This window comes from Anneissia japonica, unplaced genomic scaffold (genome assembly GCF_011630105.1).
Source record: "Anneissia japonica isolate Jap-2015-1 unplaced genomic scaffold, ASM1163010v1 scaffold685_len2926416_cov193, whole genome shotgun sequence".
Classification (NCBI taxonomy): Eukaryota; Metazoa; Echinodermata; class Crinoidea; order Comatulida; family Comatulidae; genus Anneissia; species Anneissia japonica.
This window is the reverse complement of record NW_022692922.1, coordinates 802,364-819,360: the sequence shown is the minus strand read 5'-3', so window position 1 is coordinate 819,360 and position 16,997 is coordinate 802,364. Positions and strand designations below refer to the sequence as shown.

The 16,997-nt window shown below is 34.1% G+C and overlaps 1 pseudogene; it reads right to left on the bottom strand.

Moving 5' to 3' along the window:
* The window catches only part of LOC117100465, an 8,701-nt pseudogene extending 940 nt beyond the window's left edge, over nt 1-7,761 (bottom strand).
* Between the last annotated feature and the right edge of the window lie 9,236 nt (nt 7,762-16,997).

The window sequence follows — 16,997 nt, the reverse complement described above, 5'->3', positions numbered from 1 at the left end:
AAAATGAATCCAAAATATGAGTATTTTTCAGTTTTACGCTGACTTAGCTTTATAGTCGAACCAGTCAATCTTTAGACAAAATTATAATGAACACAGAAGTAATTTTAACATAAATATTTTACGGAATCTGTTCCTGAAATTACAAATAATAACATACCAAAAGCCCGAAAAAATCTAATCAGGGGAACATTGTTCATTATAAAGATATTTAATGGGTTAAAATCAAACGTTTTATTGCACAACTGCTCTGCTGGAAGCGTATAAATGCATGTCGTTGCCAAGTTGTTGCTAACGAAAAAATGTGAATTATAGGGTAATATGCGCGATCCAAAAGCGGGGAACACATAGGTTTGTCGCGTCAAAGGGATCTGTTGCCGAGTGATCTCCTTCTCAATAATACCTCCATGGTGTGAGCATGGTCTTTGAAATGTGCTGGAATTCAAAATTCCTCATAGGAGTGGGATAGTCCCGATATAGGGTGAAAGGACAATGTTGTCAAATTTGGAGGTTGCCTTCTGAACACTAGTTCATATGGAGAATGATCACTAAGATATGGTGATGAGAATGAGTTGTATGCATAATATGTTGTTGATACGAATCGAACCCAATCTGTACCGAATTGATTAAGGTTCATTTTCAAAAGGTCTGATAAAGTGTGCGAACATAATGGTACGAGAATGTTTTCTGTTTGATTTTTTTAAAATTTTAGTGGGTGAATGGTTGTTTTGCATTAAAAAAAAAAAAAAAAACACCTATCTTGCTTGTGAGATCTGAAACTGTAAATACCAATGCTTTTTATATCACTTTCTAAAACATTTTATTACATTACAGCATATGAAACGAAATATATAGACACAAATACTAGATCCAATTAGGTTTCAAAATGTTAAAAAATTACAGTACATATATTTAATTTATAACTAGGCATGCATCAGAAAACAACTACTCCCTAATATTTAATTAAAAGGGCAACTAAACTAAAATAATCATTATTCAAATAAATTGTTAACAAAAAAAATACTACACATTATGCAGTACTGTACTTTACTGTTGTCAAGTCACAACCAAGGTTTGTGCGCAATGTTTGAGGAAGTGTTGGGTGTGTATTAGGCCTATCTGAGTTGTATGCATAATATGTTGTTGATACGAATCGAACCCAATCTGTACCGAATTGATTAAGGTTCATTTTCAAAAGGTCTGATAATGTTCGAATGTGATGTTCAAATTGTAAACTTCCGTGATTTTGTACACTGACGATTTTTCTGTCGATACGTAGCGTATTGCATAATACGACGAGTTGGAGGTCCAAATATGCTTATTACCTTCTGAATTAATGCTTCACAAATTGTTTCTGCATTGTGACTTTAAAGGTACACATATTAAGAATCTTGTAATTTCGTCTTTGGTTTAAATTGTTGACATCGTAAACATAAGTCGAAATAGTAGACCGTTACATAATATGTACTGTTCTGATTTTGTTTGGATTGTTCTAGTGGCCTTTTTATCCGCTGGCAGAATATTGTGTGCTAAATAATCGTACACAGGTTTAAAGAAAGGTGACGTTTCCTGTTCTATGCGTAGTTGTTTAACATCAACTGGCAAATTATAATCTCTTATTTTTCTACGGATAACGTCCATCAACTTATCTAAGTCATGTTGTTTTGGAATGTGTGTAGTTTTTATTTCGGTTATTTGCAGTACAAGTGGTTTAGGTGCTGTATATAATTCAAATGGCACATCTCTGTAATTTACTTTTTTTTATTTTGTTTATCCACTCATCTATGTTCTTGTGGCTGAGGTATGCGTCTGATTGATGGAGGTGGTAGTACTATAGGTTGTAAAATTGACCTTGGTTGTGTTGAATTAATTTGTTGTTGATGTAGTGTTTGGTGAGCAATGTGGTCATGTGTCTGCTGTCACTGGTTGTTGATTAGTGCTGGGTTGTGTCTGTTTTGGTTTGTGGAGGTCAATTATGTGAAGATTCCTTTTCTTAGCATATGACCGTGTTACTGGTCTGTCAATTGTGGATGTTGTTGGGTTGAGTGTATCTACTTCAGAACAGTTAAATGCAATTGGAACAATTTGGTCAATTTCTGAATCATCATCGCATGGTGCTCTTGATAAAAAGTCGGCCAATACTAATTCTGTTCCTTTCTTATACCCAATTTTGAACGCATAACCTGATATCAAGATAAGTTTCTGTAGACGATTAGTACATGGTTGATTTTTAGAGTTCCAAATTTGTACAATAGCTGAGTGGTCTACAAATGCATTAAATTCACATCCTTTCAATATATGTGTAAATGCTGAAATGTTAATATAAAGGCCAAATAGTTCTAGTTCTGTAACGCTATAGCGTTGACAAGCGTGTGGTAATACCTTAGAATAATAACCAATTATGCACTCTTTACCATCAATGGTTTGTGTCAAGTACGAACCTGTGGCTGTCCTGGACATATTACTGTAAATAGTGAATGTACCTTCTTTTCGTGACATTTGAAGAATTGGCGGTTTTATCATCAATTACTTAATTTTGTTGTTGAACGTTCCTTTGGTATGCTGAAAGGTAGATGGAGAATTTTAGGCAAGCGCAATGATAGTGCACTTCGCAATGTCGGTCATATGGTCGTAGCATGCTGCATTTTGCACAACTTTTGTATTAGTGATGAGGGCGAAATATACGATAACAGATGGGATGAAGTTGAAGTATTTGTGCAACCACAACAGGATGCTGCACCACTGCAAATGAACGTTAATGCAGATGATATTAGAGAGGCAGATATTAGAGAGGCATTAGTGCAATACTTTTTGTAAATGCAATAAGTATGTTGGAAGAATGGTATTTGAAATAGTTTTTAATATATTCTTAACACTCTTAATCTTCCATTTTTAAAAATCTTCTTACAAGATAACATACTTTGGGGCAAGGGAGAGAGAACATTAAATAAGTGTGCGAACATAATGGTACGAGAATGTTTTCTATTTGATTTTTTTTTATTTTAGTGGGTGAATGGTTGTTTTGCATTAAAAAAAAAAACCTATCTTGCTTGTGAGATCTGAAACTGTAAATACCAATGCTTTTTATATCACTTTCTAAAACATTTTATTACATTACAGCATATGAAACGAAATATATAGACACAAATACTAGATCCAATTAGGTTTCAAAATGTTCAAAAATTACAGTACATATATTTAATTTATAACTAGGCAAGCATCAGAAAACAACTACTCCCTACATGCGGTACATGTGCAGGGGGATAAAGAGCTGGTTGTGTGTGAGGAGCCGGGCAGGCTGATTTCTAGAGGACACAAGTTGACTTAATGTGGCAACAAGTTCAAGCTGCCGTTGGTGAGCTCGCTCCTCGCTAATCCTCCTTTCTTCCGCCATCTCTCTATATCTTCTTTCCTCGTACATCATCCAATTTTCTTGTAACTTCAGGTGATTTGCATGGTTAGCTTCTGTAAACACCTTGCTTACGTCTGCCAGTGCCTGGCTAAATTCGCTGACTGTGTCTGTCGCACTTTTCTTTTTTTCTGTAAATTAATTTTGAAAAATAGTAAGAAAATAGCATATTTTTTACTCTTAGATATTGAAAAAGAAACAGAAAAAAGTAGCTTATCTCATAAAACAGCTAAAGAAGGCATGTATTGATAAATTCTGCTTTGTAAACTGCTAACAAAGGGCTTCAGGATATTAATTCATAAAATGTAGACATATGACCAGCATTCTTGTCAAGTAAATCATTTGTTATGTAAAAAAATACCTGTAACAAAATAAAATTAGCCTACACACCTTTTGAATCTGTAAGGCTTTGTAGTTTTCTTTTTTTTCCTCCTCCCGTACCACTTTTGTCAGCATTGCTTGATGATTGCTTTTGAGTACTCAAGTACTAGTCAAGAGGAATCGTTTCCCCCGCATCGTTGGTGATAGGGAAACGACACACTATGACCCCCGAAGGTAACTGGTCCATTACCTGAGCAGGCATAACCTGCTCCATTGTAAGGGCATCTTGAATTGCGAAGCGCAACTCAGTGGCCAGCTCATCTGGGGTACCAGGCAGCTGCACCCGGTATGGGTCTGGGTGGCCCTCTATCCGTACGGTAAAGACCCCAGTGGGATCTAGCACTGCATCATCGTCCTCTAGCAGTCCTTCCATCGGTTCTCCCGCACATTCAGATAAGTTCTCTTCTCACAAAGGGCACGCATACTCAGGTACTGACCTAATAACACTGCAATAATAGTGACGCAAGGTGAGGGTATTAAGGCCACATCTGCGTAATTGTTTTAAAAAGTAGATTCTTGTATTACATTTGGATACAATAGATTGAATACGTTTACAGCTAATTAGCATTTCCTTAGTTTTCTTTTTATTAATCTTCATTCTGTTGCTAGTGGACCAGCTACAGATTTCCTCACAGACATTTTTAAAGGTGCTCGGTTCTTTACTAGAAATCTTTTCTGACACCGTGGTGTCATCCATGTATTTAACAATAGGAAGGTTAACTTTAAGGTCATTAATGAAGATAATGAAAAGAACTGGCCCAAGCCAGGACCCCTGAGGCACACCTCCCTTCGGACTTAGCCATCTCGAGAAGTGATCGTCAATACGTACTCTATGCATTCTATGGCTTAGGAAAGCATGAATCCAATTTACCAAAGTTGTACTAACATTTAATTTGTTAAGTTTTTCAATTACAATCGTATGGTCAATAAGGTCAAATGCAATAAGGTCAAATGCTTTTTTGTAGTCTAAAAGCAGGACTCGGGTCTCATTACCTTGGTCTGCAGCTTCAAACCATTTGAACATTATTGAGATAAGGGCATCAACTGTTGATACACCTTTCATACAGCCGAACTGACATCAATCTTGTCCTGAATTTCATTTAAAAGCATTTCTCCAATAATACTTTCAATTATTTTTCTACATACAGAAGTTAAAGAAATTGGTCTGAGGTCAGATTTAATGGATGTGGGAGGATTAACTTTTGGGATAGGGACAATAGTTGCAGCTTTCCATTCATGATAAAATTTAAAATAGAAGACAGCTAGCCTAGGCAGTGCTAGACCATAGGTCTAGACTAGTCTAGTCTAGTGTTGAAGTCTATATAATAATACAGTTGGGGCCTAGGCCTACTACTTTTTAAATTAAAATGAACAGAATCATAAATGCAAACATGTCAAGTAACTTAGATCTTAGTAACCCTATCCTACACCATAGGCCCTCCGTCCTTGTACTTTGTAGGCTAGTAGTAGTAGCAGGGACGGATCCAGAAATGTCCAAAAGGAAGGGCGGGGGTTGGTGGGAGACAACACCATCCTAGCTGGGGGCCTGCCCCCTCGAAAATTTTGTGTTCTAGACCTAGGCGCCTGAAAATAACATTTGAGGTGTTCTGGGCTATCATCTTTTACTTTCTTTTTTTTTACCTCCCAAAAGAGGGGCCAGGGCGTCTGGACATGGCCTAGCCTAGCTAGGCTAGAGCAAAAGAATTGTACAGTGTAAGGGAAGGGCAATGTATAGTATAGTAGTACATGCCCTAGCCTACTTACCTAAGATTTCATCTATCTCATTATAAAAAGGGGAACTTGCCCAGCCACGTCCACTTGAATTGTTTATTTTCTTGGCGTTGCGGTACTTTTTCTTCAACCTTTTTTTAATATGTCATTGCAAACCTTGCACGTTCCGACTCGCCGATGTGCAGGCCATTCTTTTAGTTGAACATTCACAAGTTTAATGCAGCAGAGATTACAGAATGATTGAGAATATCTGTTTACATCACTGTCTCAGCTAACACCAAGTTGTAGCCAGTATTTGCTCACATCCTTACTCCATCCACCATCTTTGTCAAGTTTGGTGCCACACACTCTAGGGAGTGTGGATAAAATATTTAAAAGTTTTTCCATAAATCTGTAAAACAAATATAATAATAATAATAATAATGTATTTATTTATTGTGTTGTTAAGTTGATAACTATTTTGTGGTTATAGTATGACAAAATTTCCTGGAAAATGATGGTATTTGAGCTAAAGCAATCCCTCAGCAATCTGTGGGCTCTAGAAACTAAACTACGGATCCAGGAGATCTTATGGTTCCATGGAGCAAAGCTATCATAATGGACATATTGACCTGTGTGTGTAGTTTTACGATATTTACTCATGCTTCCTACACTGTTGTTAAATTGTACTGGAATATGTACATTCCACCTGCATAGCTCCAAATGAATACAATAAGTAGTTTATATTAAATATGTACACTACAAATTTGTGATTATTTGTTTGAATGTTGTTGTACCCCTACATATCATCATGTATTTTTCTTACCAATTCCTCTTTTTTTCCTTCCTTTAAGGAGACTTCCATTTCTCTGAAACCTTCAGTGGAACTCATCTGTTCAACCATAGTCCCTATATTTAGCACTTGCTTTGGAATGCCACCTTTATCTAGTATGTTTCTGATATCCGTTAGGAGGTAAAGCACTCTTTTTTGGAATTCTGTGTGCAAAAAAAGACACAACTTTAAATAGGCATCACATAAGTTGTGATATCTGCAAAAGGAGAAGAAAAAGCAAGAGTTTATACAGGTATTGGAAAGTTGTGGAAAGTTAAGGACTGATCTTAGTGTTTCTTAGGACCTTGAAAAATTATATTTATTATAAAACATTTACACAAATATTTGACAATTGTTGAGAATTAAATAAATTGCTTTCACTACACATTAGAGTTACACTACTGCATGCCTAAATAATTAATTTTCTGTGATATGATGATGTGATGTGAAAATTTAGATTTATTGGTATGTAAGTAGTGAACCAAGGTTTACTGGAATGTGTACATTCCACCTGCATAGCTCCAAATGAATACAATAAGTAGTTTATATTAAATATGTACACTACAAATTTGTGATTATTTGTTTGAATGTTGTTGTACCCCCTACATATCATCATGTATTTTTCTTACCGATTCCTCTTTTTTTCCTTCATTTAAGGAGACTTCCATTTCTCTGAAACCTTTAATGGAACTCATCTGTTCATGTTGTATGTTTTTGATATCAGTTAAGCGATAAAGCACTCTTTTTTTTTAATTCTGTGTGCAAAAAAAAATTAACATCACAGCCTAACATAATATTATTATTATTATTAATTATTATTATTATTATCATTATTATTATTATTATTATTATTATTATTATTATTATTTATTATTATTATTCTATTCTTGGTATTGCACATTAGATTGGTGTTGGATTGGAAAAATGTAATTCCATTGGATATTGATCCAATGTTTAATACCAACATTATTATTATTATTATTATTATTATTATTATTATTATTATTATTATTATTATTATTATTATTATAATTATTATTATTATTATTAACTACTATTTCTACTACTAAACTACTACTACTACAACATTTTGGAATATTTAGAAACAAAATGTCACTAAGAATGATTTTTTTTCAATTTAAACATTTCTGTTTGCAATGTGCAATTATTTAATGCCAACTTAATTCAGTGCTAGTATCAATAAGGATATCCTAATAATAATAATAATAATAATAATAAATATAGGAATTTATGAAGTATGCAATATAATATATTGTGTAATATTTTTTTCACTTAACATACTTGCTTCGGACATCGGATACCCATCAGATCTTTTTGTAGTGAGAGTTGGGGTGGGAAGAAATACTGAGGGTGAACTCGATTGCGAGCTTCCATGATCTGCACTGCTGGGCGACATCAAACTATCGTCCATGTTAACATCCGGTGGTGGAAAAAAATACTGAGGGTGAACTCAATTGCGAGCTTCCATGATCTGCACTGCTGGGCGACATCAAACTATCATCCATGTTAACATCCGGTGGTGGAAAAAAATACTGAGGGTGAACTCAATTGCGAGCTTCCATGATCTGCACTGCTGGGCAACATCAAACTATCATCCATGTTAACATCCGGTGGTGGAAAAAAATACTGAGGGTGAACTCAATTGCGAGCTTCCATGATCTGCACTGCTGGGCGACATCAAACTATCGTCCATGTTAACATCAGGTGGTGGGGCAGTGACCTGGCACGCAATGTCGTGGGCGTGCTAGAACTAGATTCTTTAATTTAAATTAAAATTGGTAAATACTATTGTTACATATTATTTTAATAGAAACAAAATTATTATTAATCTTATTTAATTAAAGACTCCTTTTGATTCTCTAGGTCTACATTTAAAATTACAATCATGTTTGGCAAAGAATCGGTTTGGTGCAGTGGGGATGGTTTGGGTTGTCAACCTCAAATTTGGGGTTTTAATCTCTAGCTGTACATTTAAATTGTGTCCTTGAGCATAATAACTTTATTTGTGTGTCTTCTCTCAACCCTGGAGTATGGTTACCTGGTGGGGTTGCCTGATACTGCGCCAATATGGCAGCAACACTGAAGCATGAGGACCTTGACCAGGGAAAACAAAGTGCTTTGTAACCAAAAGGAGAGGTGCTATATAAATACCAAATAATAAAAATATCAAGAAAGAAGAAAATTTAAACTTGAAAAGAAATGAGTTATACAGTATAATGGGAAATACAGTATTATAAATCATGAAAATATAATTTGTTTCCTAATGATTTCTATTTTGTCACCTTCAGATTCCCCTCAATCATCTGAAAATGAAGCACCACAAATGAATGGTTAAGCAATGTTTTATAGTTTAAAGGAAGTTATTATTTTTTTTTAGTTCTCAGATATGACTTAAAAAAAATGTAGGACTAAGCTAGCAATATTTAAGTGTAATTAACCTTCTGACTTGCATTCTCATTATACCCGTTTTTCTTCAACCAATGTTTAAGCTAAATGCTGTACATCTACAATTAGACAACATTATCTGGTGGTCATGCCTTAAAGTTTTTATAACTTATTATGACTTCCTTTCACACCAATATTTTACCTTATTTGATGATTACTCTGTCTATTTAAGATAATAACAATACCTTCATTATTTTCCCAACTGTACACACATTGATGTTAAGAGCATTAACTGTTTTATAATTTTAAGGAGATCACAAGATATACACACACTTCACCCACAAAAATTGCAAAAACTCTCAGAATACTATTTTAATGTAGAGCAGAGAGAAAGAGAGATGAGATCAACTTGTCTTGATGCAATGCCTTAGTTATTCTGGTGAAAGCCATGTAAGGTACAGTACTAATTTTATATCTTACTTTAAAGGGGCTCTAGGGGGCATTGGACACACAATAAATAATGAATTGTTTGCAAAACAGGGTTGTTCTGAAATGACTAGGAGTATGAATTTTTATTGTGCAAATTATGAGTTGCTGTGAACACCTTCAAAAAACTGAGGAGAATTTTTAGTCCAATTACCAAATTTGTATTTTTATTATTTTCAGCAAATACAAAATTGTCGCAGTACTGGAGCCCATGATAATAATTATACTCTAATTTATGTTCATTAATTGTGTTTAAATCACTATTTTATTAGTAATAAATGTATTGGCCAACCATACCTGTTACACAATCCTGGAATTTCCGCTTCTTTAATCTTCGAGGTGTGGCGGTTCAGTTTCTGTGTCACTTACTTCAGTTGTAGTTGTGACGTTATATTTGTTGCATTCATCTTTGCTTTCTGAAATACTCTTTCTACATTATGATAAACTACCCTGAGCATGAGCTCGTCGTCGGGCTAAAATAAATATAAGAATAGGCCCATGCCAAGCCAACACATGTCTGTCACAGTCTGAGTGTCATTTCTGTCCATCCAGAGGTTCCTATTCTTAAAAAATCTCATTTGGAAGGGGAACACCTTCACAAAATCTTCCACAAACTCCGGCCCACAAGCTCTAGTCCCCCTGTCAGACAGCTCAGCCCCCCCAGAAAATATATCCTACAGCCGCCACAGCTACTACACCTTTTTATCATTGGCACTAAACAAGCAGAACAAAAAAAACCTGATGCCAGGATTAATAATAATAATAAAAATAATTTTGGCTTAAAGAGCGCATTATGCTATTAAAAGCCTTGATGCACTTAACAATAAAAATGAAACTGACGGATTAACACTTGAGGTCTCCCTGTTTTCGTTTGTTGCCATGTTTACATCACCGCAAATACAGTAGCGCAATACTTCACGATTGCCCTCATAGGAACATTGGCCCTCGCAGAGGTCTGGCTGTACTGTATGTGCTGCAAGGAAAGTCCCGTATCAGCAACTTTGCATTGCTTTTGAGTAATCTGGCTAGCCAGTCAGCCATACTTTTTATTGTTTTTACTGGATACGCAGGTTTTAAAGTAATTTTAAAATACACAACCGTGGGAAAATACAAAGATCAATCCTTGTTGTACATGTCACAATACAGACACCCCTCCGGACCGGCTCCAGTGTTCGGTTTTTCATCCAGTTCAGTTTGTAGAACTTGTATTGAACCCATTTCGATCAAGATTTTTGTAGTCAGGGCCTAGCTATTTAATTAATTTATCAAAGACCTGGATTTCTTTTACTAGGCCCAGCTTACGCAAATTCAACACATTATTTAACATAATACGTACAGTACCTGTTGTTTTGCTGTACTGCTCAGCAAATTTAATTATTACCAGTAAAATTGATGCGACTTTTATATTGTTTTTACATGAATTTTTTTAGTTCTTGTGTGTTTTTCCAAGCACACGTTCTTCGTTCGGCAGTCTAGTTGTAAACAGGCAGCGCCAACAAAACTCTGCCTGCTTCGGCTGTGAGGATGTCAGATCACCCAAAGTTTCACAGTGCGTGACAGTAACAAGCTCGGGTGTAATCAAGAATGTTTTAATTAAACAAATTTATAAAAGTTTAAGGAATGAATGAGGCGCATTTGCAATTTACACTGATGAATCTAACAAATTTGAATTAGACATCTACTTAAAAGAGTAACCAGTAGGAACTTGCTTTGTTCAATATACAAATACTAAAACATTGGAATGCGTAAATTTCACATCATAAAACGTCTACAGGTGTGTCATGTTAATTAACAGATAATCTCCATGGCATGTTGTTTTAGAATTATAAGTTTCAAGGCTCTAGACAGTTGCTGGTAATATATTATCATTATTCCAAAATTAATGAAGTGAGCTTGGAATGCTTACTTCGCTGTTGGGCAGGAACCCATTGTTCTCCTTCTTCTAATTCTTCATCACCATCAACATCCACCGTAGGGAAAAAATATCCTGAATCAACAGGTTTTTTTAAATCAAAATTAAATCAAACAAAATTGACAGTAAAAAATTAAAACAATGATCAAATATAATAAAATATAATAATTACAATGTAAAAGAGATATCAAACAGCGACCATTAAAACATTAAAATTCACCAAAACATTGTTATTATTATTATTATTATTACTGTTACTATCGTTTTTCATTTTCATCATTATTATCGTAATTCATCTTTTAAAAGTTTTGTTAAAAACTCTTACTCCTTGGGGAAGGAATGAGGAAGAATAGCGGCATGTACGCGTAAAAAATACAATTAAAATATAAAACAATGTTTATATCACATGGAAAAAAAATATTTTTAACATACATTTGTCTTTTCTTTTATTGTGTGTAATAGTGCTCTAAGAGATTGTTATAGGGTGCTATATTAAAAACCTATATTATTGTTATTGTTTAGCACAGCCAAATTGATTTGGGGTTAAGTTTACCTTTAAATGTGTCAACTATATACTGGCAGATGCCATAAATTTCTCTAACAAGCATTGCTACCAAATGGTTATATATTCTTTGATGGATATTCCATTGTGGTGGTCTGTGAAGAAAAATAATAATGTTATAGTGCATATTATTTACAAACCATTGGAATTCCTTTGTATGAAATATCTCGAACACAATAACATTTGACAACTTATTTCAAGTGGGTCCTTCTGGTAGGAAATTGAGTTTTTTTTTGCTTAATTGTATTTTAAGTGGCCCAATTATTATTCTGTGTATAAGTAATTCATTCTTTTTCAACTTACTGATGTTGCTGTTGGTCCTGGTCAATTGGGACAGCAATTTCTACCCTGTAATGACACAATGCAAGTTTAATACAGTTTGTATATAGAGTACATTCTACCTAATGTTATTATTGGTTATTTTTTATCAATACAGTACGTTTATCATCCTTTATTATTATTATTACGATTTATTTAAAGATGTATACTATCAGTTGAAAGACAATAAAATATAATTTTGGAAAGCTCATTTAAAAGGATCAAAAACAATTATTTTTCACCGATTTACTTTTTACCACAAACATCTTAAAATTGGCTAGTAATTAATTTAAGGATTATGACTGATATAACATGTTTAAACGGTGATTATTATTACCATGACCATTCTACCATTCTTTGGTGATTCAAAGGGGAGGAGGGGAAAGCGGTCCAGGGAAGGAGAAATTAACTTATTTAGGTCCAAGTGTGCCATTTCTAGCCATCACACGTTTTTTTACCTCAGCCCCAGCCAGGTGGCACACCCTCCTTCAGTGACTGAAACCATGGTTTGTTTAATTACATCATTTTTTAAAAATAATAATAATAATAATTTTAGTTATAAATAAAAAATTTTAAAAAATACCACTTTGCTAGGCCTACTGTAGGTCAGGTCACCAGATCGGGCCACTAGGTCAGGCCACTAGTCACGTCCTTGTCTTCGCATGGTAATATAGCTTCTGGCCCTAACCAGTAAGGCTTGTTTTTCGTGCCTAAATATAAGTGCATTATGTTCCATCTTGTTTTGTTTTAATAGAAGGTTTTGGCATAATTACATTATTACTTACCTCTGGTCATTGATATAATCAGACATTTTGTGTATGAGAGAATTGGGACGTCGTCACTGTAATAGCGGACGCTTGGCTTAATTTTTTTAGGTTCGTGTGCAAAAATTGTAATTGAAAATTACTTTTGTAAAACAAGCTTAATTTAAACCCGAAGAAAGTTAATTGTTCATACTCAAGGAACAAATTTATATGTATGTATGTGTATGTATACACATACACATACATTATGCTTATTTCTTTGACGAAAGTCTATCAAAAATAGCATTACAACACAATAGTATTCATTGTATCTGTACTGTACTGCAGGAGCAAAAATCAGCATATGCACAGCTAAATGTATCCTGATCATATCATTATAGCAACCGATGACTGCTACAACAGTTGGTTATAAAAAACTAAAATTAAAAGACGGCGATGACTTATAAAGCAATTAGTAGAGCATGCATCGTACACTAATTGGAAAATTATTATACTTAGGTTTGATTTAATGCATTCAAGAATTTTCTTTGGGCCTTGCAGGCCCTCAGAAAATTTTTTTCAAGCATTAAATCTAAACTTCGAGACATTTTTGCTAGGTTCATTTTAAAGTCAAGGCATAAAGGGTACACCCTTAATGAAAGTCATTCCCATCAATCTATCCTGTAGGTCAGGGGTGAGCATTACAATGAGTCGGAGGGCCAAAATTTTTTTTTTTTCAACCCAGAGGGCCGCACCAAACCTCTAATGTTTCAGTGCACTTCCAACGTAACTCATGGTATGGATTCAATGTTAGGTTGCCTGCAGCTTGTGATTTATGTTCAAGGGGGGGGGGGGAAAATCTTGGTCCCTTACAACACACCTGCCATGATTCATGCTTGTACATAATGCAAGACCTACAATTACATAGATGTTGATATTCATATTCTTTAAAACAAATTTAAACTTGAAACAGTGGGTTAAAGCATGTCGAGGTGGTTGGATATCCTTTTGAATGTGGTTTTTTTTTAACCCAGAAAAAACTGTTACATGTACAGTACATTTTATAAATGAAAATACCAAATAATTTACTATCTGAATGTGCTTTCAAATGGATTACTGTAACAAACAAGTATTTTTTGAAAACTTCTTGAAAAGGGCTATTGGTTCTCTGACATGAAAAGAATAAATCGAGCAGTTATTTAATTTAAAAATTATTATTATTACTATTATTATTATTATTATTATTGTTATTGTTATTGTTATTATTATTATTATTATTATTTGATATTACAAAGGATACACCTGATACAGCTTGTAATCTGTTTTCTTTCTGTGGGAAGCCCATTCATCCAAATGAACATGGCCGTAGATCGCTGTTGGATGATGGGACGTAGCAGGGTCTGTGCGGTTCTGTCTGGAACCAGCTGCAGATAGCCTCTTGATGGTGTTTCACTAGTGTCCACCATCCCAAACACCCATTGCTGGTGGTCAGGTTGTCTTTGGCGTCCATTCTGTGAATGAAAGAGTTCTTACCAATTCTAAATCAATATCACTATATGCATCCAACTGGAATACTTTTGAAGTAATAGACTGTTTAGGTTGAATAATACTAAATATATAACCGAGTCCCCCTCTGTTGTACTTTCTCAAGTAAATCCTGATCATGCTTGTTGACTATATTACAATACTCAAGGGTAGGTCTCACAATGGACTTACACAATTTAAGTAGACCATCCTTATTCAAATAATTAAATGAACATTCAGGGGGGTTGCAAGGATTTGCCAGACGAGGGACTGGGGGAGGGGGTCAAAGTTATTTCGTTCATTCATTCATTCATTCATTCATTGTCACATTTATATTTTAAATGAAATTTTTTTATAGTGTTTTTATACTTTAATGTTTTATGTATTTTTGTACTGTATGTGCTGCCAGGAGAGTCCCGTGTCAGTAACTTTGCGTTGCTTTTGGGTAATCCGGCTAGCCAGTCAGCCATACTTTTTATTGTTTTTACTGGTGAAAATGAATTATTATTATTATATAATAATAATAATAATAATAAATAATAAATAACGCAATACGGTACGTCTGTTTAGGCAAGATTACGGGCGACTATGAGAAGAGACCAAGTCAGAGTGAATCATATTTCTTTTGTGTTTAGAATAAAATTAATAACATAGACCTACTATTGTTTTATCATTAATTACAAATACAGTAGGCCTGATTGCTTCTGCAGTATAGTTTTGCATGGTAAGCCAATTGTGGGCACGCGACGATGATAGGTATATGTTTAATTAATTAATTACTACCATACCACATACTTATTATATGCATATATTTATATTAATATCAATGATTGTTGTTTAGTCATGTAAAAAAAAAGATTTAACAAACGAACCTTCTTACGACCTACACATTTCACATCTACGACACTCTGCGCCGATCGTCGGGCCGCGGTTCCATGTAAAACGCAACGCAAGACGTCCGTGTTTAGCCAAGATCGTGTGTGATGAGAAAAGACTAAGTTCAGATTGTAGCCTCTATATAGATATTGAAATGCAAACCTTAATTTTGTTATGGTTATGTATGTGTTGTATCGTCGCACTGAATCTTGCCAAATATAGACGTACCTTTGCTTTGCGTTTTCCATGGAACAGCGTCAAGAGGATCGGCGCAGATGCGAAATGTGTAAGCACATTCATTTTTAAAATTCTTATTGCTGTTTTGCATTACCAGACAGCAATCGTTGATAATAATATCAATTTATGAATATAAATGTAATAATGTAATGTATGTAATAATTAATATATTAAAAAATAGACATATCGTCATCAACGTGCGCCCACAATTAGCGTGGACCCAAGAAGGTCATTCTGTATTTGAAATTAGGCCTAATAATAAAACAATAGGATTATTTTTAAATACAAAAGGAAAATTGTGAACGTGACTAACAATAACTACCATGGGCTGGATATCAACCCAACAATTTTGCAAGCATGTGGGACTCGACCAAGTTGGTCACGTACGTATGAGGCAATCAACAATTGACATAGTTTTGCATAGCTATACAATATATTTATTTTTTTTATTATAGGTTTGGTTTATTTTATTTTGAATTAAAAATACAATTGAAAAATAAAGTAGTAACCTAGGTACAAGCAATCCAGATAAAAATACGGTAATCTAATATTTTACAAACTTTGTGACGTTCACCCCGCTTGGACCACCGTCGTTTCGCTTGTTAAAATAATACAAAAAAGTTGGTCCGATTAAGGGCGTAGTTCGCGCCACGTTCACTATTTTTTAAACTTACACATATTTATAGTTATCCTTCAGTTTTTTCGAAAACTTGCATGATTAAAAATATATCGCCATATTTACGTAATCATAATGTATCAAAACGCATTGTGATATTGGTAATTATTAGCTAACGTATTATTTAGCTAATACGTTTTGTAAGACGCAAATTGCGTTTCGTTATTTTAGCCTCGTGACGTCACTTTTCGAGGTAAACAATCGACGGTAACAAGCGGCTAAAATCTGGTTATAAAAGTTGTTTTTTTTCCTTAAATCCCACTTTTTGTTCGACGCAACATCAAGATATGATCTTTCCAATATATAAAGGACCTACGGTATGAGTTTCATTGAGGTAGGAGCTTATACCATGGTAAAGGTGATTTTTGACTGGACTTAATAGAATTACACACTCAAACCTTTTGCATTCAATAGTATAAATAAACGTCGTCTATCTCTCTAACTAATTTGATGACACCCTCTATCGCACATTGAAAGTTCTAAAACATCTGTATATTTTGTAATGACTCACAATATTTAACAACAAATAAAACTGATATACACCCGTATACGTTTACAAAAATCCTTTATTTATAAAATGTCTCAATTTCAGTTCAGTTTCAGTTGGTGGTTGATTAACTTAACTGTTTTTGGACTCTTTTTGATATCTATGGAAAATGTATTTATATTTCCGAAATAAAAGTTGAAATTGAAATTAACAGAGGGCATATGTCTATACGACCGTTGTCACGAACATTTCTCATTACTTTCTTACCATTATGTAGGCCTATATTGGGGGTGTAACTATACATATACTGTATATTTATATAAATATATATAATTATGTATATATATAATTATATATATTGTATTTAATACAACAAACTGTCCTGTTCTATATATATATATATATTGGTATATTTTATTTATTTATAAAATGCCTCTAGTT